The 26,887-nt window shown below is 33.4% G+C and overlaps 1 long non-coding RNA gene across 1 annotated transcript; it reads right to left on the reverse strand.

Moving 5' to 3' along the window:
- Positions 1-8,369: 8,369 nt before the first annotated feature.
- LOC146912557 (uncharacterized) lies at positions 8,370-9,884 on the reverse strand. Its single transcript, XR_015014637.1, has 2 exons — positions 9,624-9,884; positions 8,370-9,530 (listed from the first exon to the last, which is right to left on the reverse strand). It is a non-coding gene; the product is annotated as an uncharacterized LOC146912557 (long non-coding RNA).
- Positions 9,885-26,887: the final 17,003 nt, after the last annotated feature.

The following is a 26,887-nucleotide window of genomic DNA, read 5'->3' on the forward strand; positions in this document are numbered from 1 at the left end:
GATTTAAATTTGTAAATGTAATGGTGTTTCTATTTCAAGGAGATTTAAATATTTCTAATTAATAAGTTTTTTTTGTTTTTTTTTTTTTGTGGTCAGGGTTCGAACCCCGAACCTTGTATATTTTATGTATTGTCCCTACCAACTGAGCTAAGCTCACGAGGACTCTAATTAATAAATAAGTTGCTCCTATTTTAAAGGGATTTAACATTTTTTAATCAATTATTAAAAAAAATATTTTTTGATCAATAATTTAAGTAATAAAGTAAAATGGATAAAATTGTAATTATAATAGCTTAAAAATGAGATTGGCTCCCTGTAAAAAAAATGAAGTTGGATCCTGTCAGATAAAAAAAATGAAGTTGGATCCTGTCAGATAATTATTTATTTTGCAATCCTGCTTGAACAATTATCTTATGGAACCATCTCACTGATAAGCTTTTATTACACGTTATTATAAAAATATTAAAAAACTCTCTAAAGCATTCTATGTGGGACTTCTTATGTTTTGTAAAGGGTGGCTTAATGGAGGAGGCTCACACGGTGGATCTATTTTAGTTATAATCTTAAACTAATGTAATCTTGTGTAATTTACCTTGTAAGTTGTATTACTCTATTCTTTTTTCCTTTTAATCTATATTTCATACTAAGTGTAATTTTTGCAAGTTTAATTAAAGGAGAAACGATAGAACACCAGAAAATCAGCATTTTGGGAGTAACACTATCTTCAGCAGATGCATCCGTCGTTGGAAAAACCCCGACAGTCTCTAAGGATTGTATGAGAATCCCGAGACGGTTGAGAAAAGGAAAACCTTTTGGTCATTCGTCAAATCAGTACTCAAAATCTTTGTTAGGCATTTTTTGATACATTACTTTTGGAATAATAATCTTATTATTAGTTCTTCTGGAGAGGGGAAAGTGCTTCATTCAAAATGTGGTTTGTTGGAGACATGGTTTTAGCAATAAGGGTTTTCTTGCTTCAAAAGGATCAAAACTTGATATGGAACATGGAAATTATAACAAGACAAGAATACCCCCACCCAAAATGGGCTAAGTAATAAGGGGTTGCTGGACGATGTTGAAGCTCATCCGTGCATATCAGTTCATGCGACATAGAATGTGTTGCTGCAAGGGCTGCAGGTCTGTGACAGAAAAAAGAGAGGATAAAGGGGTGAGCAAGGAAGTAGCACAACAAACAATCAAGGTCTAATCCAATGGTCCAAGCCCGCAGCAGGGGAGATAAAATGCACCATGGATGCAAACTATTTTCAAGGTGCAAGGTTGATATGGTCTAGGAATGTATCTCAGAGAGGACAAAATTTAAATTTTTATCTCAAACTCTTACTTTTTTTATAAATTTCAATGTCAAACTATTTTCAATTTATAAAATTTTAACCATGGTTATTACCACTAATGCAACATGATATCAAAATTTTGACCATTTTATAAATTTCAATGTCAAACTCTTACCACTAATCTAACACCTAATGAACATAAAATATAGTTAAAATAACCTTGAAATTTATTTATTAACAACATATAGATAGAATAAATTTTAGTGATCAATTTTCTTTAAAAAAAATAAATTTAGCGATGAATTTAGTGAGAGGTGTTAGTAATGTTCAAATTGTAAGCAATATATATTGCATTGTAAATTAAATTAATATGTGCTAGTAAAAAAGAAATTGACACCACCTGAAGGTCCAAAATTCCATGCCATTAAAGTGCTTTCCATGTCAATGTTATACCAAAAATGGCAGGGAGCTCGTTCCACCAAATGAAATTAGAGATAAAAGACCATATGATTATTTGTGAGCATTCCCTTCTCCGAATATGTAGAAAGTACGAAAACTCATTTTCTAATTTAATTGATCCGAACAGTTAAGCCAACGATTTACAATGTCAGATTCTTACTACTAATCTGACACCTAATGAACACAAAAAAAATAGTTAATATAACTTTGAAATTTATAAATGTTGGAACAATAGTCAAAATTAGTTAAACTACATATAGATAGAAATAAACTTAATCTAAAAATTGAGAATTAAAGTACGTTCGAATGAAATACGGATATTGTAGCAAGTACAATTCTCAACCTTGCAAATGTCACTCTCACTTTTTAGAAGTTGGGGAATGGGGTTAGGGGTGGAAATGGGCTAGGTCGGGCTGGGCTTTGTAAGGTTTAAGTTTGACCTACTTCAAAAATTATAGGCATGAGTCTGGTCTATTACTCGTCATAGACTCATTTTCGAGATCTGACCTGACCTTTATAAAAGCCTGATGAAGCCTGAAAGCCTATTTAAAAGTCTATTTTATGTTAAGGTCATGCAACACATGTAAGCCTACTCCTAAATAGGCTAAAACTTATTAAGGCCTAAAGCACACAAATAAGTTTGCTACTAAATAATGAGCTCTTACGAAGGTTTAATCACACCAATATATCAGCTACTAAATAACCAATCATATGAAGGCTTGTGTTTATAAAAAAAACTTCAAAAATATCAATAATGGAAGATATATTATATATAAAATGCTTAATAGTTCGGCCTCATGGGCTTAATAGACTTTTTTGCAAGCCTTGACCTGACCTGTTTAATTAAATAGGCCTTATAAAAAGCATGAGCCTGGCCTTGTTAATAAATGAGTTGGGCCGAGTTAAGCTTTAAATAGGCTATGTCGTAGGCCACTGTCGGACGGTCTGGCCTGTTTCCACCCCTAAATGGGGTTTTGGCAGGAGAGTTAACATTAACAACCTTGTAAGTTGTTGGGTATCATGTAGGGGTGTTCAAAACCAAACCAATCCAATAGAAAAACCGCAAACCGAACCAATCCAAACGGAAACCGCAAAAAACCGCATTTGATTCAGATGTATTCGGATCACTTTTCTACTCAACCGCATGGTTTGGTTCGGTTTGCGGTTTTGATTTTACCAACCGAACCAAACCAAACCAAACCGCATTATAAGAAAAACACTAATTAAATATATATCACCTAGACCAATACTCATAGAAACTCAATGGAAACTTTATTAAAATGACATATTTTTTCTCTAGTTAAGTTTCTTCTTTGATTTTTCTTTCAAAAATATATTTATGTGCTACTTGAAATCTTAGAGAAGGATACAAATTTTAGTCTTTTGTATTACTTACAGAGTTTGAATACTTTTTGTCCACGTTTTAATTTTTTCTACGTAGTTGAGAACATTATTGGATGAAAATAAAATTGTAATGTTGGATGAAATTTAAAAACATTACTGAAAATATGTTGTGTTTTAGCTTTTTAATTTGATTTTAATGTTGGAAACAAAAAAAATTATTGTCTGAAAAAAAAAACCACACCAATCGATCCAATCCAAACCGCATTGGTTTGGTTTGGATTTTATTTTAAAAGTCAACCGAACTAAACCAAACCGCATACATTTTTATCTTGCGGTTCGGATAACTTTTAGTCTCAAAACCGAACCAAACCGCACCGCGATATCCTGTCCCAAATACGGTTTGACCAGATTTTTTTATGTTTATTATTTATAATACTAAAATTAGTTTTAACCAAGTTTTGTAGATGCATCCAAATACAAACTAAGTCGTGGAATAAGGTCATAACAAAACTCTACATGGACAATTGCTCTCTTCTCTCCTTCACAAACCTTCGTCACTCCATTCTTCTTCTTTTTCTTGTTAGAGGGGTGATTTAGGGTCAATTTTAACCCAAAAATCACCCCTCCGAGTTGTTATTCCTTCTATCTTAGTTGAATAAGTGATTTCACATATTTTCTGTTTTCTTTTGTTTGTTTTTGTGATTTCGTCGTATCTGAACGACTCTGTTTGTTTTGATTTCTCGTCTTTGTGCGGTGTGTTTTGATTTCCCGTCTTTGTGCGGTGTTTATTTGATTCAGGTTGAAAAATTAGCTTTGAGCAAGTGCAGATCCGATCAATGACAATGACTTTGGCGTCGTCAACGTTGCAGATCCGAAGACATGAGTATTCCGGAGACTTGAATATAGTCATATTAGTCATATTTGTAGGCATAGATAATTTGCTGTTTTAAGCTATTAACATGCACTACAAGAAACCTTACCTTTTGCCAGGAGCAAAATCCCTGAGAAAAGGACAGAATCCCTGGGAAAAGGGACGTTTGTGAGGGAATTTGCCAGGGGTAAAAGAACTGGCAAAAGCGCTCGTCGCAAACATTTTGCCAGGGGTTACACCCGAAGAAAAAAAAACAAGGGGCTCGACCCCTGCTATATGGCCTGGCTTTGTCCCTGTCTTAGCCCCTGGCATATTCCCTCACTCTTTTCTGTTGTGCAGTCAGCTCTGACTGACGCACTGACTGACGGATGGAAGGTCAGATCAGGTCAGCGAAAAACCAGGGACTTGCGAGGGGTTTAATAACCCCTGGTAAACTGTATATTATTTTTTTAAAAAAAATGTTTTATTTTTAAAACCGAATTTTTTATTAATTAATTAAATATTTTAAAAGTAATTTTAATTAATAAAATGAATTTAAATTAATTAATATTTCGATTTTTTAAAAGTTGTTTTTCAAATACAATTAAATGGTTCAAAAATCCTTTTAATTAATAAAATATATTTTAAAATTTTTTATTAATTAATTAAATATTTTAAAACAGATTTAGTTTAACAAACAGTAAAAAAAAATCAGATTTTTTACTGCAGAAATTTAAAAAACGAATTTCCATAAATTTTAAAAAAAAATTCAAAAAACCTGTTTTAATTAGTATATAAACAGTTTTCTACCTAAAACTACTGTTTTAATTAGTAAATAAACTGTTTTCTACATAAATAAACCGTTTATTAATTATTAAAAAAACTGTTTTAATTAGTAAATAATTCAACTATTTTAATTAAAACTATTTTAATTAGTGTAACATTTTATCTACCTAAAAAGCACATATTCAACAACATGCATCTATTCCATTTTGTCACAGAAAAAAAAACATTCATACATTCCATAATAATATGAATATTCAACAACATGCATATATTTAACCAAAAAAACAACATGCATATATAAATAATTTGAAATATCATCTAAATAACATCCAGCATATATCATCAACAAATATCATTCTATATAACATTTAATTATTTAAATTTTAAATTAAAAAAGAAAAAGAAAAAGAAAAAAAAGTTTTCTCTAATCATACAGTTTTGAAAATAATTTTCTTTAAAATAAATCAAAATAACATTATTATTTTAAAAAAAATTTCTCTAGTTTTAATTAACATTTTCCCTAATAAATTATTTTCCTTAAAAGTTTTATTAACAAAACAATTCGGAAAAAAAATCATAACATTATTATTTTCCTCTTTTAAAAAAAATAGTATTATTTTCCTTAACAATATTATTTTCTATTTCTTCTAAAAATAATTCGAAATATAAAACAAATTATAAACAGTTGCAAAATTTATAACATCATATATATATCCATAAAAACAAACATCATTTATTAGCTACTAATAAATTCAAAAATATCATCTATATCAATATTATTTAGAAGTAGAAAAATTACTAACTTGTTGAAGCTTGATGAGAAGAACAAATCCAGAGAGCAAGCTTAGCAAGGAACCATATGAGGAGGCAAAAATTCTTGAACACTGATGCATGAAAATATTTATATTAGTAAGTGGTAAAAAAATCAAAATACAAAAATATAATAAGTGAAGAGAGTTTTACCAAAGTTAGAGAAGATAGAGGAGTAAAAATATTGATGTTGAAGAGTAGAGTGTATAGAGAAAATGGAGGAGTAGAATTTTTTTTCTAAGTACCAAACACTGATGAATGCACACAGATAAGATATATATAGGCAGGGAAAAAAAAGACAGCGGTAAAATGAGGGGCAGGCCCTCAAAAAGCTGACTTGACAAGTAACTGACAAAAGCAGAGATTCTCTGTTGTATTACCATTTGTGAGGGGCAGTCTTTGTGTAAAGCTCTGGTTTTTTGTCTGCAAAACCTGAACCATGTCAGCCAATTTGAAATTCCATTTCGCGGTCAACTCATCCCAGGGGCATGTGTACATTTGTGAGGGGTTCACCCCTGTCAAATGGTAAGTGGTCCCAGACTTAGCAATGTCATTTTGCCAGGGATTTTCCTTGGCTTAGGCCTTGGGAAATTTGCCAGGGGTTTCATGGCCCTGTCAAAATCCCTGGCAAATGAGCATATTTCTTGTAGTGATGGATGTTGTGAGTTTGTTCACAGATTTATTGTAACGCCCACTTTTTCATAATTAATATTTAAGTGATTTATGGCTTTTTTTTTTTAGAATATTATGTGAATTATTATATATATATATATATATATATATATATATATATTGGTAGAAGATATGTTAATAATATAAGTATTTTCTTAAGTGGGGGAGAAATATTGTTATTAGTAGAAATAATTAAATTATTAGGGGAAAGAGTAAGTTGTGGTGAGAAGAGCAATTAGGGAAAGAATAAAAGTCTGTAATTGGGAGAGAAAATTAGAACGCGTTCAACAGAGAAAAGAAGAGAGAAAGAAGAGAAGTCAGAGAGAAACCTAAAGAACGAAGAACACGGCTGTTGGATTTCAGAATCATAATCTAAGGTAAGGGTGAGACTAACTCTCATTATTAACAAGTTTTGATTCATAGAAGTGGTCAATTGTTGTAGGTTTAAGGGATTGGGATTAGGTCAAAAATCATTAAAAGTGGAAGAATTAAGTGGATTTTGATGTAGGTTGATGTAGACAGATGTTAGTTAGTAATAGAAAACGTTTAGATGTTGATTAGTGATGAATTTAGAGGGCTGGGAAGTGAAATTCGTGTGCTGAGATGAGAGATGGGAGCTGCGACAGAACCCTGTTCTGTCATCGCTCGCAGCTGCGAGCGATCCTACTCGCACCTGCGAGTAACCCCTTAGCTCGCAACTGCGAGCAAAGTTATACGCAACTGCGAGTTTCCCCGTTGAACTCGCCACTGCGAGTTGTTTAGCTCGCCACTGCGAGTTAGTGCAGTACAGACCTGATGTGGTGCGAAATTGTGTCTTTTCGCCCGTTCCTTTGATGAGTTAGTTTCTGATGTTTATATTATAGATGATGTTGCTAATTACGATGTTCCAGTGATGCTGTTTGATGTAATGAACTGATGTGGATCATTTGTTAATTAATTTAACATTAAAAATGAAGATTGTTGCATTTAGAGTCGGGTTGTTGCATAGTCGGCGATGGGGGCTTAATGCCTGACAAGTTTTTATGACCTTAGCGATGGGGGCTTAATGCCCGACGGTCCAATTATGACCTTAGCGATGGGGGCTTAATGCCCTGGTGGTACCACATGCATGTTGTTGTTGTTGTCTAAGTTGTTGTTGATGTTGTTGTTGCATTGTAGAGTCGTCATAACTAAAAATAAATGATGAATGTTGTGATGATGTTGCTGTTTTGATGCTGTTGTTGCTGTCCCATTAATTATAATGATGTAAATGGAGTGAATTAAGATGAATATGTTACCCTTGAATAACTATGAAGTTGTGGATTACTTAACCTCGTTAAATGATGATTAAATGATGATATTAATGTTAGATATATGTTGTTGGTTATCTTTTATGAATTATTATTTGTTTTTAATGAATGTGAAATCTCACCCCTTCTGCGTATATGTTGCCTCGACCGTGGGTAATGTGCAGGTAATAAAGACTAGCTGTGTTCGTGAGTAGACTCCTCACTTCGTGTCGTCTAGGATGCTCTGATGGGGGTGTCTGATGATTGTTTTCCTTGTTACGTATTTTATTTAATAAATGTTGAACATTTTATGAAGAGTATTTGAGATGTTAAGTTGTGGCCCTTTTATGCCAAGATTTTATGTGACGTTGCGAACTAAATTTCCGCTGCATTTGATTATTGAATTTTATAAAGACAGGTTGCTTAAATAAATAGTATTTTCCCATTATTATATTTGTTGTTAAATGATGTATTGATGTATGTGATGCTCCGTTATGTTGATGAACTCTGATAATTTTAATGAAATTTTTAAGTTGGGAAAACGGGGTGTTACATTTATCCTTTTTGTTTTTAGCGAATTTGTATTTGTATTGTATCGATGTACTCTATCAATTTGAATGAATGAATATCGTTTATTTTGTCAAAAAAACTCTACATTAAATCACTTTTTTCCTCGTCTTTTCCAATTAAATAGTGAAAAGTGACCAACTTTTGACATTGATTGTAGATGGTTGGGTCGCTTAACCATTTGGTTCATAGTTCAAAGCATGGTGCATGTATGTAAAACATATGTTAGGAGATGTCAATCCTTTAAATGTATCTTAATTATCTCAAGAGATTAGTCACTATAGTTGCACGTGGGATTACTTGATTTACCAAAAAACATAGTGAAGAAAGAATTAAATTTCTTCCAATTAGTTCTATCCATACAAAGTACAAACAGCTTACAAATTCACCCAATTCGCACAATCTTTTCTCAAGCTTTTGTACACCTTAATTTTTTTTTCCTTACCAATTGCTTCTCAAATCCAAGCAAAGGTTAACAAACTCTCATAATATTTAACAACTTAGTTCTGGTATGGATAAGGACTGAAACTAATATTAATACATCTACTAGTGGTCGGTTTAGTGGTGTCCTTATAATACTATACCCCAATATCATGCCTTGTTAATTTTCCTTCACAAAACATAATTGTACATTTTGTTTCATATCTTTTTCTTGGATAGACATTACTAGAACATTTAATGGTGTTAAGTAATATCAATGTCATCGTCGCATTATTATGAGGCCAAAAATTATGGTGTTAAGTAATATCAATTCCATACATGCAACTTTTGCTATCTCCAAAACTCCATAATCACTTTCTAAAATAGCTTATGCCTTAACTTATAGGTCTTTACTTTTCTGAAACAGTCCAATCCACTTGTGACATACTCATACTTCATTAACCAGTATATACAAAAAATTTCATTTAAGTCCCTGCACCAGAAGTTCTGTTTGACCATTCAAGCACTTTTTGCATTGCTAGAACAACTTATCATTTTACTATTACTCATATACCAGTTTAACATATATCTCTTAAGCTGGTCATCACAAAATAATACCTGAAACAACTTAAATTCCAACTTAAGCTCTTATCCAACAACTTAACGACCAACTTATGACTTCTATCAAATTAATTTCGACCCAACCTTCAAACAATAGTTCCAACATGAAAAATCAATCAATCCTATGAATCACTTATACCGCAGCTTAATCCACAACTTAGTCATTTAAGGCAAAATTCCCAAAACAGCTTAACTGACAGCTTATGACCTCTAGACAATTCAATTTCAATTCAAATTTTCCAGAATCAAAGCAAACATGTATACACAGCTCGTAACCCGTTTCTACAGCAACCCTAACATGTTAATTCCAAAAATCAATTATGGAAGCTTTTGGAACAACTTATGGCAACTTAATCACAACTTATGCTATTAATCACTAGTACTTACACTTCAATTTCAACACTGAGCCCTTGCCTCAATCTTTTACACTTCTCCTTGCTTCTACACATCAACAAGAACCATGTTCAACATCTATAACAAGTATACAAGCATTAAAACCCAAGGTTTTAAGAAAACTTTAACATTAACACAAACCTTACATGTCTATCCCATTTGAGCTTGAATGAACTTCTTAGGAGAGGAAGAATAAGAGGAAAGAAGTTTATTGCATGATTATCCGCAATATCTCAGGTTCGATTCTTTCCGGTGCCAATTTGGGTGGGCTATTTAGCTTCTTAAAAAAAAAAAAAAAAAAAAAAAAAAAAACTAACCAAACTTCAAAATAGATCAATTGCTTGCAAGCTTTTGGTGAAATTTTAATGGCTTGAAAGGGAAGAGAGAGGGAGGGCATGAGACATAAAGAGAGGGAGAATAGTGTAGAAAAGTGTGGAAGGTTTTGTATGTTTTGTCTTATATGCATCTCTTAATGAAAATGACAATTTTGTCCCTTTTCTACATTTTTTTTCAAGCTAAAATATTCGGTAAAAAGCCGTAAAAGTTTTAAGCGAGATATTTGATTCCCCATAGTCTCTTGGAATAATATGATTCGGTCCTGAACAGTCTTATGCATAATTACCATTATGGCCTTCACTTAAAAATTCCAAGGATATAATAACTTGTACTGAATTTTTACAAGCGGGATATTACAAAACACTAAAACAATTCATAGGCATTTTTTTAAAGATTATATTAGCGGGTCCATCTTTCCACTTTTCTACTGACCCACTTAACCGTAACAAGAAAGATATATGAATTAAGTATTTTTGGAAAATGGGATTAAGATAAACTTTTTTCTTTATTGTGTACTAGCGAAAAGACGAGCACTCACGTGAAAAAACGGGTACTCACATGCTCGTCTTTCCGCTCTTTTTATTGATCTAACGTTTGAAAATTATTAACGCTGTTTTTTTTTTATGAAATTTTGATTTTGATTAAAACTAAAAATATAAATGTTTGTTGTTTTAGAGTTATAACAAATCAAATTAACCATGATTATTTATTTCAATAACACCAACAATACAACAAAAAAATATAATCTAAATTCTTTTTTTTAATGACACCAACAACAATCTTTATAATAAAAAATGTTGTTTAAGGGTATAATTGGGATAATAAAAAGTAAGTATAAATATAATAATCTAGTTTGTTATATTTTTTTTAATATTTAAATTTATTCTTATCTTTTTGTTGCATGTGTTATTTGTATTGAAAATTGAAGGTATTTTTGGAAACAAAAAAGGCAGCCCAAAAGAGCTAAAAGAGTTGTTTTTTTTATATATAGTATAGATAATATTTATTTTAGAAGGTATAGTGTATCATGTTGTTCCTATTGTAGTGATTTAATTCATATATTAATAGAACTAGCAACAGACCCGTGCTAAGCACGGGGCTCGTGCTCCGCACGAGCTGATCCTTAAATCGCGATTTATGCATCAAAACACATTTACAATATTATTTACATTGAGAAATAAGAAAAAAATTATTGATAAAGATGAAGATAATAATAAAAACATTGAAATAGTTGTTATTAAATAATATAAAGTGCTAGACTAAAAATATGTGAAAATATTATAAATAATAAAATCACAATAATGATAACAGGGACGTTAATAAACCCCGTGATTTTTTTGTCAAAAAAATAAAATAAACCCCGTGATTTTTATATATCATTGAAAAATATTTGTAATTTTTTTATTTTTATATGAATTTATAAACAATGAATATGTATATCGTGCAAGATTCTTATATCAAATTATAATTAGTATATTATAATTACTCCCACTATTATTTAGAAGATACAATTAGGCATAACAATGAGGCGGGTGGAGATAGGTTTTACCTTCCCCGTCCCCATACCCTACTACCATATACTTACCCGCTATCCTACCCATACCCAACGAGGATAAGAAATCAAATCAAATCTCATCCCCGTCTCCGACGGGTTCGGGTATCTCAGCCCCATCCCCGCAATGGATAATTTTTTTTTGATAAAATAGAAGTATTTTTCTGCCTCAGACGCAATGTTGCAATGCATTATCTTGCAAAGAAATGACGACGATAGATCATTGCTAAGGTGATGGAGAATAGAGAGAACTCTGAGAAGTGAGTATCAATTGATAGACTGAGACTCTGATTGTGTGACTGAAATGATTTATGGTTTGAGTTTCTTTTTATATAAAAGGGGGCAATAAAATGTTTTTCTACATTTGGGACGAGTTTGAGTATGGGTTCAGGGTGGGTATACATATTTCCCCGTTACTCATCTCGTACCCGTGTTTTAAAATCGAGGAAAACCCAAACCTAGTCAAAGAGGGGAAAAATCCATCAAATTGATTTCGGTTCGGATGGGTACTCGCGGGTATGGGTTTTATTGTCATGCCTAGATACAATTCATAAAAAAAATCAATTTAACTAATTAATATGTGACTGATTGTTGTCTCATGTATGATTTGTACAACAATATTAGTTAGTGTCTAATTAATTAATTAGAGAGTAACGCTTGTCTTGTGTTTTTTTATATAGTCATTCTTTGAAAGGATATAATGATTAATAATGAATAACGATTAAAAATAATAATTTTATAATATGATATTAAGATAAACCAAAAAACGTATGAAAATCATTTATACAAAAGAAGTAATCTTGAAGATGTGTAATTTTATGTAAAGTATTTGTATTTCTCATAATAAATACTAACCCTGTGTATAATTTATAAATGAGAAAGATTTTGTAACTCTCTCAAAATTCTGTTATTTGTGCTCATTCAATTGGATATACTTGAATAAATTTAGATGTAAAAACATGTATTAGTGAGAAATAGTCCTGTGTTTTTTTTTGTCAAAAAAAGTCTTGTGTTTTTTCTTTCTTTTTTATTTACTCTTTTTTTAGTGTTTTTTTAAGTATCGGTATAAAATGTTTCTCCTATATTTTTTATATTATTCATAAGTGAAATGTATTTATTAATGTTTTTTATTAGAAACACACGATGAGATAAAATCACATGTGCGTCATATAGTTTATTTTTAGTAAATGTAAATTAAATATATGACAAATTTGTTACAAAATAAAAAAAACGTCATTCAGTAATTTATAGATATTTTTATCATGATAAAAACCACCTCTTTAGGGCCTTTGGCCCTCTTCTGTACCAAAAAAAAAACCTCTTTAAAAAGAACAATTCTGAACCCATTTTGTTACAAATTAAAATAAAAGTGATTTTGATATCTATTGTTTAAGAGAATTTATAAAACAGATCACGATTTATTTTGTTTGGTTATTGTAATTAAAATCAAATGTTTTAAATAATTTAATTTGTTTGGATACAACTATAAAAAAAATGGATTTTTTGTTACAAAACTACATCAACTTTAATAATTTGAGAAAGATAATAGATTATAAATTGTTTTTAACTATTTAGATATTTAGAAGTTGAATTATAGAAAAATTTATTTTGATTGGGATTAAGATTAAGTTTGTTTGTTCTTTAAAAAAAGATTAAGTTAGAGTGTTTTTTTTTTTTGGTACAAAATTAGAGTGTTTTATCAAGTGAGTTTGTTTTAATTTATTTTTAAGTGAGAAAATATAAGGGGAGGTTGAAGCAAAAGACACAAAAAATATAATTTTGATGATGACTCAAAAAATTAAGATGGGGTAAGATTGTATTTTTTGTACACATTAAGTTTCATAATTAGGGAATAGATAATTGGAAAATAAAAGATTAAGTTTGTTTGTTATTTAAAAAAAGATTAAGTTAGTGTGTTTTATTGAGTAAGTTTGTTTTAGTTTGTTTATAAAAGAGAAAAAATAGAGGGAGATTAAAACAAAAGACACAAAAGGATATAATTTTGATGATGTGTCAAAAAATTAAGAAGGGGTAAGACTGTATTTTTGGTAGACATTAAGTTTTATAATTAGAGAATAGATTTAACCATTTTTTATTTAAAAATTTAATTAATATAAAATAGAATAAAATAATAAATAACATTTAAATTAAGGATAAAAATCGATCAAAACTAAAAAGCTTCATAAGATCACATAAAAAAAAAAAAAAAAAAAAAAAAAACTGTGCAAGGTAAATTCTTTTTCAAATATGCTTAAAGATATTACCTTTTCAAGCTCATATATATTCTCACACTCACATCAGTATAGAGTCTCTAGAACTCTCTAAACCAGCCCATGTGGAACTTCTTAAGTTTTAAAATAAGTGAAAAATACTAAAAAAAAAAACAACAATTTTTTGTATATTTCAAAAGTTCAAAAGAAACTGAAAAAAAAAAAAAAAAAGTTTTTTCCTTTGACATCGTGTCAACAAAACAAATCTTTACCGTTATTAACCGTTAGAAAAGTCACTTTTCACCCCAAAACAATCCATAATCAACCACAAACACACAACTAATATGTAATTGTATATTGAAGATTGAGCATTTTTAGAAATTTTAAAAATATCAAAACACTGTTTTCATTGTGTCTGGAAAGTTATGATAAATCAAAATAATGTGAGAAAAAAAGCATCACCAACCCCTCTCAATGGTGTAGTGTGGAATCTCAAAACTGCCCCTAGCACATCCACTTAGTTATTTGATGTACTCCCTCCGTCCCTACATGTAACCACTCATTTGACTTTATTTTTGTCCCTAAATCTAAACCCCTTTTCAAATTACTAGATGCATTTATTAATTTTTTCCTAAACATACCCATAATTAATACTACTAACTTGTTTTGAAATTTAAAAGTCAAATTTAATACATATACAAACAAAGGACAATAGGGTAATATTAACACACAAAACAGACATAATAATTACATTGTCAGCTTTTCTTAAGAAATGTGAAAAAAGCAAAGGGATGTTACATTAAGGGACGGAGGGAGTATTTTGTATAAGAGGATGGATGGTAGTTAAATCCTTTGTTCAATAGAGGGATTAATTGTTCCCCTCTTTGTTATTTGTGTTAGGGAAAGCCAAAGATAGAAAATAGTATCATTTCTCATAGATGAAAAAGATAGTACAATAGGTATTGATAGGCAAAATGTAAAGTACATAGAACCAAATCACATGCAAATACACTAGATTAAGCTAATTAAGACTAGCTAGCTTGTGACTCAAGTAAACTTGGTGAGGTGGAGTTTATTGTTGTAGCTTGTGTAGTAATCTGCTCTTCTTTCTCTAATAGTTTGTGCAATCAACACCATGAAACCATTAATCACTTGTTTATGTAGTGCAAGTAGTCTAAAGCGGTTTTGCTCCCCCGTTGCCTCTTGGTGTAGTTTTTGACTGTCCAATCTACTTTGTTGAATGGCTGGAACATACTGATGTACAGGAGGATAATTTTACCATCCAAATGATCTTTGTTATTGCCTATTTGTATGAAATGTGGACATTGAAAAATAAAAGATGTTGTGAGAGACTTGAATGGTTTTGTGTTGACGACAGGCTACTGGTATCGTTTGTTGGTCTAACTTGTTGTTAGGTATGGAATTTGCCAAAGACATGTTGTTTCAAAATGTTGAGGCAAATTCGGACTTTGCAAATGTGCTTGAAGCTCCAACAATAATTATATGCAACACAACACACTTATTTGTTCAAATTCTACTATGCAACAATGCCATTGTATCGCAATAGCCGGTATCGCGGAACAATAAAGATTTGAGCCAGTTCACAGTAGCGGTTTTAATTAGGTTTTTACATGTTTTACATTACTAGAAATCACCAATGAAGAAACAACTGTCAAGACAATTGGCCGCATCTCTAGTTTTATTATTCAACTATCACCAATGATTTTCAATGAAATGAATTTAGTTGAAAGTAAATTGAAAATAAAATGGTTTACGTCTGTATACATTTACATAAAAATGGGTTAACAATAAATTTAAGTCATAATTAGGGTAAAAATTTATAAATTTGAGTTTCAAGATATAATCAATTTTAGAGAAAAAATTAATTTCAATCAATTGCACACAAACATATCAATAAGTTATGTCAGAAATAATTTTATCACATACTTAGATCAGATTTAGTTTGTCTTTTCCCAGGTTCCCTTCCTAAAGAAAACTCCTCATCTGTGAAACCGAGACATTTTGGTGTGAAGTTAGGCCCAAAATCTTTGTTTGGCATTTTTGGAATAATCTTAGGTCTTTTAGGAAGCACCAGTTGATCACACCTCCATTTTTCAGTGTTTTCATGTTAGCAGACAAGAAGAATACACTGAGTGGACTTGAATATAAATTTGCATTGAACTGAGGTAAAGTATGGTGGACCTGTAAATATGACACTTTTCATTAATCATAGAAATATCATATAAATCTTTTGGTTTGAAATGGGGCAGCACTTTGGTGCCATTAATGGCACCGTGCCATTAAATTTGGGCCATTAATGGCACCAAGATAGATGTATTGTGTGGCCCAGATGCAATGTCAATGTGTTTGTATGGCACAGATCTAATGGCACGGTGTCATTAATGGCACCAAAGTGCTACCCCAATTTATGTTCACAAACAACTCGATTCAACTCGTTAACTCGAATAACATAATTCAAATCAAATTTTTTAGGTCTTTGACGATTAATTTTATCTCTTTTGATCAAGTAAGCCCAGTGGCTAAAAATTCACCTTCTAAATGATCCTACCTTTTTTTGTTTTGTTTCGAAAGGATTCTATAATCATGACTTATTATAATCAATGAAAAGTAAAAATATGTTAGTTACATTTTTTTTGTGTGTGATTGTGGTCGATTATGGATTGTTTTTGGGTGAAAAATAACTTCTCTAACTCTTAATAATTGTGAAGATTTGTTTTGTTGACATCATGTTAAACTAGTTTTTTTCTTCGAAAGAGATTATTATCTTTCTTAGTGTTTTCTTAAATTTTAAAAATTAAGAAGTCCCACATATAATAGTTTATAGAGTCTTTGAGTCTTTATATACAAATGTGTAATATTAGATTTTATACAAGCATAAATGAGGAAACTTATCATTGGAGGAATCAAATATTATTGAATTAAATTTAAATTTAAAATTAAAATTTGAATTTGAATGAAATTTTTAAAATTTGAATTTGAATGAAATTCAAAATATGAGTTCATCCAATGGAAAAATTAATCTTTATTGTTTGTTTTTTGAGTTTTTTTGTTGTGGTTAATCTTATCGTATCTTTGTTTGTGTTTTGAGTTTTTATTGGTTGTTCATTAAAATTAAAATATGAAATTCAATCCTTCATTTCACCCGTGGAGAGATTAATATTTATTGTTTGTTTTTTTTTTTTAGTTTTTTTGGTTGTTGAATTACATTAAAATTTAAAATTTGAATGAAATTCAAAATATGAGTTCATCCAATGGAAAAATTAATCATTATTCTTTGTTTTTTGAGTTTTTTTGTTGTGGTTAATCTTATCGTATCTTTGTTTGTGTTTTGAGTTTTTATTGGTTGTTCATTAAAATTAAAATATGAAATTCAATCCTTCATTTCACCCATGGAGAGATTAATATTTATTGTTTGTTTTTTTTAGTTTTTTTGGTTGTTAATCCTATGGTATCTTTATTTTTTTGTTTTTTTGTTGTTAATCCAATGGTATTTTTATTTTTTGTTTTTTTAAGGGATTTTCAGTTGTTAATAATATTTTTTTATCAAAAGAAAAAACTGAAGCAGAAGAAAAAGACTAAAAACAATTACAAACGGGGAACAGCATTCCCGTAGTAACAGCTAGACAACATCTCGATAGAGGAGAAGGATAAGTATGTTGGAACAAAATGTGTTTAACAATGAACCTTAAAGGGTTTTGATGATAACAAGGTATTAAAAATTGTAAATTGGACTAGCTAATATTTGTTCAAGTGTACAGGACCATAATTATTAAGTTACATCATCATTGGTTCTGAATGAGCAAATAAAGAGCTATGGAAACAACAAAAATTTGAAGCTTGGACGCTCCTGAAGGCAACTTGCTACTGAAGAGAAAAAGCGCTCCTGAAGTCAAGCTGCTCCTGAAGAAATAGCGCTCCTGAAGTAGGCTGCTCCTGAAGAATAGTGCTTCTGAAGACAAGAGGTCCAGAAGCCACATCATCAGAAGCTGCGTCATCAGAAGCTGCATCATCAGAAGCTGCATCATCAGAAGCCATTTCACCAGAAGCTGAATATCAACTGGATTTGCAAAGAATCAAGAATTGAAGAATTATCAATGCAAAAGCTGTCTATTGGATTCGAAAACACAAACAAAGGATTAGTGGAGTTTGCAACGGTCATTTCAAAGGTGTTTGAAGGCGTGTGTTTGCAATTTGGACGAAAGCGTTGACATTGTACTTTGTACGAATTGTACAACCACGTTCTCCACTACTCTGTTTTGTGTCCGCGCTACAGGACAAGAAAACAGCTCCAGAATACGGTTTCGCCTGCATAGATGTTCCTTTGGATAAGGAATGGATTTCAAATTTGTTCTTCATAGGACAACAACCAAATCAGGCAAAAGATCATTGGTGAAAGATCAAGCTTCAACAACGACTCTTTGGTGTGCTGGCAATTTCACAACGTCTCTTTCACACCTCTATATAAAGGAGTGAAGACCTAGAGATTTGGTAATGCAAGAACGCTGAACGAAAGACTCACAAGATTTTCACAAGTACCAAACCTCTGCTGAAATTGTTCTGCATTCACTTAGAATTTCTGTGTCTCAAAGTCATATCTTAGAAATTCTTAAGTCCATTGAGTCTGTATCTGATTTGTATTGTGAGCACCTCTGATTGTATATCAAGTGTTCAACCTTAAACAATTTTCTGTGTAATTTTGTTTAGTTAGGAAGTCTCTTGCAGTTGTGCTTGAGCAGGAAGTCTCTTGATTGTGTTCTTGAGCAAAGGAAGTCTCTTGCTTGTGTGCTTGAGCATTGGAAGTCTCTTGCTTGTGTGCTTGAGCATTTGTAATCAGATATTACTCATAGTGAAATCTCCTTGGAAGTGCAAGGGGGACTGGACTACTTCCGGATTGTGGAAGGAACCAGTATAATTGCTTTGTGTCGTTCTTCTTCTCTCTCTCTGTTTTATTCCGCTGCATTTAGATTCTGATTATCACTTCAGAAGCTGTCTCGCTTAGCTTCTGATCAGTGTGTTCAGTTTTTAGGAGAAACGAAGAATTTTTCAAAAACACAATTCAACCCCCCTTCTTGTGTTTTTCTCACCTTCAATTGGTATCTAGAGCCTTGGTCTGTTGTGTATCACTTAAACGTGCAACAGTCAAAGATCTGAGAAAAACATGACTACTCCTCCTCCTGATGGTGATACTAGCTATAAAAATGTCTCACATGATTATAGTGATAGTAAGAAAACCAGTGTTGGAAAAGTTCCAAAGTTCAATGGAGATGCTGAAGAGTTCTCTTGGTGGAAGACCAACTTTTACAATTACATCATGAGCCTAGATGAAGAATTGTGGGATATTCTGGAAGACGGCGTTGGTGGTTTAGTCCTTGATGAAGAAGGAGCTGCTGTGGATAGAAAGAAACATACTCCAGAACTGAGGAAACTCTACAAGAAGCATCATATTATCAGAGGAGCTCTTGTCACGGCCATACCCAAAGCAGAATACATGAAGATGAGTGACAAATCCACTGCTAAAGCTATGTTTGCTTCTCTCTGTTCAAATTATGAAGGGAGCAAGAAGGTCAAAGAAGCAAAGGCTCTCCTGCTTGTACATCAGTATGAGTTATTCAAGATGAAGGATGATGAAACTATTGAGGAGATGTACTCAAGGTTTCAAACTTTAGTTTCTGGGCTACAGATTCTAAAGAAGAGCTATGTTGCTTCTGATCATGTAAGCAAGATACTCAGAAGCTTACCTGCTAGATGGAGACCAAAGGTGACTGCCATTGAGGAAGCTAAAGATTTAAACACTTTAAGTGTCGAAGATCTTGTTAGTTCTCTCAAAGTTCATGAGTTAAGTCTTAATGAACATGAGTCTACTAAGAAGAGTAAATCAATAGCTCTTCCATCCAAAGGCAAGTCATCAAAAGCTCTCAAAGTGGTTGAATCTGAAGAGGAAGAACAGTCAAGTTCAGATTCTGAACCAGATGCTGCTGAAATGGCCATGCTCTCAAACAGACTTCAATATCTGGCCAAGAATAACAGAAAGTTTCTCTCCAGAAGGGGTAACTCCAGAAGCTCAAAGAAAGAAGATCAGAAGGGATGCTTCAACTGTAAGAAGCCTGGACACTTCATTGCTGAATGCCCTGATCTTCAAAGAGAAAAGTCAAAGGACAAGTCAAAGAGGTCTACATTCAAACCAAGCAAACTCAAGAAGCAGATTAAGCAGAATTTAATGGCAACCTGGGATGATTTGGGTAGTGAATCTGGATCTGATAAAGAGGAAGCTGATGAAGATGCAAAGGTAGCTGTTGGGTTGGTAGCAACAGCAACTTCAGAAGCTAGATCAGATTCAGACTCAGAAGATGAAAACGAGGTATATTCCAAAATTCCCAGAGATGAACTTGTTGAGTCACTTAAAGAACTTCTTACACATTTTGAAGTAAGAACCAATGAGTTGAAGGATTTAAAAGAAAAATATGCTGATTTGGTACAACAGCAAAAATCAACTCTATTGGATCTGAAAGCTTCTGAACAAGGACTTAGGGGCTTTGATTTCATGTGTAAAACATATGAAGATCAGCTCAGGTTCTTATGTCAGAAGCTACAAGAAAAGTGTAATGAAAAACCTTTAAGTAATCATGAAATTGCTCTTGAAGATTTCATTATATCTGGCATTGACAGAAGCAGAGTAGCTTCTATGATTTATAGCATTTACAAGAACAATGGCAGAGGAATTGGTTTTCCAGAAGTGAAACTTGATAAAACCAATCTAAAGTCTTGTTGTGAATGCATCAAGGAAGGTCTGAAAACATTCTTTGTACCAGAAGGGGCTGAATTGGAAACTGTTGTTCAATCAGAACCTGAAGCTTCTAGTTCTAAGGCTAAGATTACTTCAAAGCCAAAGAACTCTAAGTCAAAGGCTATGATCAAATCTGATTCCAAGACTTCAAAGGTTAGGATCCTGAAAAGATCAGAACCTATTCCTCAGAGTCTGGTGAAACCAAAATCTGGGGTTCTGAAGTCTAAGTTTCAGAAGAAGACAGTTACTGCTTCTGAAGTACCAAAACCTAAGGTGATGGTTAATCAGAAGCAACCCAACTCACAGCACAAGGTACAAGAAGTGAAGAGTAAAGCCTTAAGTACTAACCTTCCAGGACCCATAGAACAATGGGTACCTAAATCTAAAAATGTCAATGATGCAGGTATGTCTAAGAGCAGTGCCAAAGCAAAGATCATGGTACCTAGACAGTGGTTGCTCAAGACACATGACAGGAGACAAGTCCATGTTCCTCAGCCTAACAATGAAAGAGGGAGGAAATGTGAAATTTGGAGGCAACCAGTCAGGCAAGATCATAGGTACAGGAACTATTGGTAATTTCTCTACCTCAATTAATAATGTATGGTTGGTAGATGGTCTTGAACATAACCTTTTGAGCATTAGTCAATTTTGTGATAATGGTTATGATGTGCTTTTTGAAAAACCCAACTGTACAGTAATCAACAAGGAAGACAAATCCATTGTGTTCAAGGGAAAGAGAGTTGACAATGTCTATAAAATCAATTTTTCTGAACTGGCTGATCAGAAGGTGATTTGCCTACTATCAGTGAATGATAAGAAATGGATGTGGCACAGAAGGTTGGGACATGCTAACTGGAGGTTAATCTCTAAGCTTAGTAAGTTACAACTTGTGAAAGGGCTACCAGACATTGACTATCATTCAGATGCACTCTGTGGTGCATGTCAGAGAGGGAAAATTGTGAAATCATCTTTTAAAACCAAAGACATTGCTTCAACCTCAAGACCTTTGGAATTACTCCATATTGATTTATTTGGACCAGTGAGTACTGCATCCTTATATGGAAGTAGATATGGATTAGTCATTGTTGATGATTACAGCAGATGGACTTGGGTGAAATTCATAAAGAGTAAAGATGTTGCGTGTGATGTATTCAGTAGCTTCTGCACTCAAATTCAATCTGAAAAAGAATCAAAAATTTTGAAAATCAGAAGTGATCATGGTGGAGAATTTGAAAATGAGCCATTTGAAGCTTTTTGTGAAAAACATGGAATTTTCCATGAATTCTCTTCTCCTAGAACACCACAACAAAATGGGGTTGTAGAGAGAAAGAATAGAACTTTACAAGAAATGGCCAGAACCATGATTCATGAAAACAATTTACCAAAACATTTTTGGGCAGAAGCAGTGAATACAGCATGCTATGTTCAAAACAGGATCTATATTAGACCTATTTTGGAGAAAACAGCATATGAACTCTTTAAAGGAAGAAAACCCAATATCTCTTACTTTCATCAATTTGGATGTACATGTTACATTCTGAACAACAAGCTCTACCTAAAGAAATTTGATGCCAAGGCCCAAAGAGGAATCTTTTTGGGTTACTCTGAAAGGTCAAAGGCATACAGAGTGTATAATTCAGAAACACTCTGTGTTGAAGAATCTATGCACGTTAAATTTGATGACAAGGAGCTTGAAGATAAAACTTCAAAGCAAGGTGAAAGTTCTGCAGAGATACAGGTTCCTGAAGCTACTCCAGAACCTGATCAGATAGCTGAGTCTGAAGATAGTCCAGAAGCTGAACCCACATCAGAAGCGCAAGATGAAGCTGCTTCTGATGAAGCACAAGATGACTCACATCAAGAAGATCCTCCCAGAAACACATCCAAACACAAGTCTTCACATCCTGAAGAGCTAATCATTGGAAACAAAGATAGTCCAAGAAGAACAAGATCACATTTCAGACAAGAAGAGTCAATGATTGGACTAATCTCAATGATTGAACCTACAACAGTTGATGAAGCACTTTCAGATGATGGATGGATCCTAGCTATGCAAGAAGAGTTGAATCAATTTCAAAGAAATGATGTGTGGGATCTGGTACCCAAACCTCAGCACAAGAACATTATTGGAACAAAATGGGTATTCAGAAACAAGCTGAACGAGCAAGGTGAAGTAACAAGAAACAAAGCCAGACTTGTTGCACAAGGGTATAGTCAACAAGAAGGCATTGATTACACTGAAACGTTTGCTCCAGTTGCAAGATTGGAAGCAATCAGGTTACTTCTTTCCTATGCAGTTAATCATGGCATAATATTATATCAGATGGATGTCAAGAGTGCATTTCTCAATGGTGTCATAGAAGAAGAAGTGTATGTTAAGCAACCTCCTGGATTTGAGGATATTAAATATCCTGACCATGTTTTTAAATTGAAGAAATCACTATATGGCTTGAAACAAGCTCCCAGAGCTTGGTATGATAGACTAAGTAATTTCTTAATCAAAAATAACTTTAAGAGAGGACAGGTTGACACTACACTCTTCAGAAGGACCCTTGGGAAAGATATTCTTGTTGTGCAAATATATGTTGATGATATAATATTTGGTTCTACTAATGCATCTCTTTGCAAGGAATTTTCTGAGTTAATGCAGGATGAATTTGAAATGAGCATGATGGGAGAGCTGAAGTTCTTCCTGGGCATTCAAATCAATCAATGCAAAGATGGAGTCTATGTTCATCAATCAAAGTACACAAAGGAGCTTCTGAAGAAGTTCAAACTTGAAGATTGTAAAGTGATGAACACTCCAATGCACCCTACGTGCACCTTAAGCAAAGAAGATGAAGGAGCTAAAGTAGATCAGAAGCTGTATAGAGGTATGATTGGTTCTTTGTTATACCTCACTGCATCTAGGCCAGATATTTTATTCAGTGTATGCTTGTGTGCAAGATTCCAATCAGATCCTAGAGAATCTCATATGACTGCTGTCAAGAGAATCTTCAGGTATTTGAAAGGAACGACCAATCTTGGACTCCTTTATAGGAAATCCTTAGATTATAAGCTAATTGGATTCTGTGATGCTGATTATGCTGGTGATAGGATTGAAAGAAAGTCAACCAGTGGCAATTGTCAATTTCTGGGTGATAATCTTATATCCTGGGCTAGCAAAAGACAAACAACTATTGCTATGTCTACAGCAGAAGCAGAATACATTTCAGCTGCAAGTTGTTGTACACAACTACTTTGGATGAAACATCAGTTGGAAGATTATCAGATAACTGCTAACAGTATTCCCATTTATTGTGATAATACTGCTGCTATTTGTTTGTCTAAAAATCCAATTTTGCATTCAAGAGCGAAGCACATTGAAATCAAACACCATTTTATCAGAGATTATGTTCAAAAAGGAATTTTAGATATACAATTCATTGATACTGAAAATCAATGGGCTGATATATTTACTAAGCCTTTATCTGTTGAAAGATTTGATTTTATAAAGAAAAATTTGAACATGCACTTTGTATCTGATTAAATGCTTGCTAGCTCCTGAATAGGATTTTAGGTTCTGAAGTTAGTTCAGAAGCGGTAGTCCATCAGAAGCTCTTTATTGAGGTTCTGAGGAAAACTCGCTTCTGATGATGACGTCAGCATCTGAAGTCCAGAAGCTGGATTTATTGCTTCTGAATAGTTGAATTAGTGGAAACGTTGGAAGTTACCTTTTAAAAAGTAACTTCTGGCCCACTAACTTGGTAGTTACTCTGTGAACTTCTTACGTGGCCTGTATGTGTTGGTGTATAACTAAAAGGGCAATGATGATTTAATAGCTTTGAAAGTACTTTTCACGCGCCCCCAATTTTGTCATTAATGTTATGTTTGTTTGTCTCTTTTGAATTGCAATCGTTTTACTTCTAACACTTTGTCAATTCACACACTACTCACTCACAACAAACACATTTGCTCTCAAACCTCTTGCGAAGTAAGCGCATTCTCTCAAACTTAGAACCCTAAAATCTTCATCTTCTTCAAATCTTCGTCAATCATCAAATGGCATCATCAAGCTCAAAAGTTTCAGAATCTACTTCACGGATGGTCCCTGAATTTGACTACAAAGGAAGAAGCATGAAATTGGAAGAATGGGAACTACAGGTTCAAATAGAAAATCCGGTGGATTTTGAATCACTCGCTTTCCATGAGTGTTGGATCAGAAGCTACTATGAAGAGCAGGAACTTATTCATTACTTCAAGATGTTGAATGGACCAACATACGAAGCATTGGTAAGACACTTCTGGGTAAGGGCTAAGGTTTATGACAAAGCTGCGTCCATAACTGAAGAAAGTCAAATGGTGTTGATTTATCCCGAACTGGAAGGGAAGACCAGAGAAGAAATGGGACTTGAGCCATTTACAGGTATTGAAATCAGGTCAAGTATTTGTGGTATTCCAGTGAGAATTGCGGAATGGCAGATAGAAGCTGTACTCTGTAGAGAGGCCTCTGGAAAATACTCTGGAATTGATCTCTCAAATACAACTGAAGAACGCCTCTGGAAGGAAAAAGTAAACTTGGCACTGTACAACTCAACGCAAGCAGGAAAGTATGCTGATCTAAGCATGGATAAGAAGCTGCTTCTGAAGATTCAGAATGAGGACTTACTTCCATGTGGTGGTAGTGAGAAACCCAATTTGGCACAAAAAGTCTTTCTTCAACACTTCATTAAGAAGGAGAAAGTGAACGTGCCAAAATATATGTTCAAATACTTGATAGAGTGTCTGAAACAGAGTCAGCTGCAGAATAGAACCTGGGTACCTTATGGAAGACTCTTGTCAGAAATATTTTATCAAGGAGGAGTCTTGGACAAGCTAAGCAGTGCTGTAGCCTTCACAGATGAGCTGCTTGATACTAAAACTGGAAAGTTCATTAATGCACAAACCCTCAAGAATATGAAGTTGATCCCTGCTGTCACCAAGCTTCATACAGATTTGAGTGAATCACTTGTTAAGTCTGATCTTATGAAGGACTTTCCACCCATCTGCAAGAAGGATCCCATTGAAGTGCAGATGTACTATATCAAAGAACATTTTGAGGCAACCAATGAGAGAATCAGATTGGAAGATATTCCAGAGGAAATGTATGGTGGTGCTCTGCCACGAGCCAGAGGCAGAAAGTCAAAAAGGAAGATGACTGCAGAGCAATATCTAGAGGTTGAACAATCTGTTAAAAAGGCAAAAGTTGCTACTGACAAGCTCAAAATTGGTAGTTCATCAGTACCTTCTTTTAAAGAAGCCATTGAAGACATGGATTCCAGGATGATCATGGATGTTGGCATTACTCTTGATCAACCTGCAATACCAAAGAAGAAAAGGAAGCAAGCAGTAAGGAGGACCAAGAACTTCCCTCATGTTCCTAAGAAGACTGAAGCTGCTACTATTGTGTCAGAAGCTATTGGTAAAGCTATGGAGATTGCTGCTGAGCTACAAGAGTCTGTAGTTTCAGAAGCCAAGCAACTGTTGCTGATGACCAGTGAGTCTGTTAAAGAGAATTCTGATCCTGAATCAGAGAAGGTAATTAATATATCATCAGATTCCGCATCCACACCATTATCAGATTCTGATGATTCTGATGATGATATACCCTTAACCCAACTCTTTCAAAAACCAGTAAAAAGCAAGCCAACATCAACCAAAACCAACAAAAAGCCTTCTCAGTCAACTACTTATGAGCCAGTTGGTCACATAATTAATGAGAAGTTGGCTGAAATGGCTGTGCAGAGAGAAAAAGTCATTGAGACTATCTTTCGCCTTAACCCTCAACCCCTTAACATTCAACCTCTCAACATGATTCCTCCAGAAAATGTTGAATCTACTTCAGAAAAGGCCTCTGAAACAACTCCAGAAGCAACTGCTTCTGAAAATGCTGTTTCAGAAAACCCTCATCAACAAACACCTGAACCACAAAAACCCACAACACCCCCACAATCACCAATAGCCATCATTGACCCCCAACTCAACAATCAAACAACAACTTCACTACGACAACCACCAACTGAAACTGAATTTCAACCTTTACCTGAACACTCCCCAGAACCAACTCCCATGGATGTTGACATCTCTCTAGTCAATGTTCAAGCCTCAACCTCCACCACACACATTGTTTCTGACCAGCCTTCATCTTCAAACACACAAACACACCTTACCTTTCCAATTCCTAACCCCATTCAAGATTTAGAAATCAGTGATTCTGATCTTGAAACCCTTGATCATCCACCCACAAACATCCTGGAATCTGGATATATCAATACTGAGCTTCTCTCAATCCTGAGTCAGTTGCATAATCTTGTGGATCAACGAAGGACAATTGATCTCACAAGTGCATATGATGACTCCTGGGCATCTCTTCAGAACCGGGCAACTGAGCTAATTGAAAGCATAAGGGCTAAGTGCATCAGAAGCAAGGAAGCTTCTGTCAGGAAGTTAATGGAGCATCTGAATCAGAGTCTCAGAGTAAGAA

This window comes from Medicago sativa, chromosome 6 (genome assembly GCF_051527215.1).
Source record: "Medicago sativa cultivar Bolivia chromosome 6, Bolivia_mono, whole genome shotgun sequence".
NCBI lineage: Eukaryota > Viridiplantae > Streptophyta > Magnoliopsida > Fabales > Fabaceae > Medicago > Medicago sativa.